Below are 455 nucleotides of genomic sequence, written 5' to 3' on the forward strand. Positions count from 1 at the left end.
TCATTTTTGCTCCCTTGCCTAACTGTTTGCATGTAACAGCAGCCTCCCCTACTCCGAGTAATTTCCTATCTTGAAGGAATTCCAATCAAACTGGGAAAATGCAGAGATTGAGATGAAAATGCTCTATTCTTAGATTAGAGAATCTCTATAAAGTAAATCCTCCATTTAAGGGAACCTAAGCAGTGTATCTTAGAAATATCTGACCACCATATAATAAAACAGCTTCTGATCCTCAACTTATTCATTACTGTATTTTTTAGCAGTCCAAGGCAATGATAAATAGAAAACATCTGTGTGATGAACAACTGAAACTCAATATTTTTTTTCTTTATTATCAGTCTTCACAAAAACTTAATCCTGTTTCACCTCCAATGCCTGTCAAATACAATCAACACTATCTACAATCAAAATGAACAGATGAAACCAGTGCCTCTATTTGTGTACATATCGGTAGT

This window comes from Penaeus monodon, chromosome 29, assembly GCF_015228065.2.
Source record: "Penaeus monodon isolate SGIC_2016 chromosome 29, NSTDA_Pmon_1, whole genome shotgun sequence".
NCBI lineage: Eukaryota > Metazoa > Arthropoda > Malacostraca > Decapoda > Penaeidae > Penaeus > Penaeus monodon.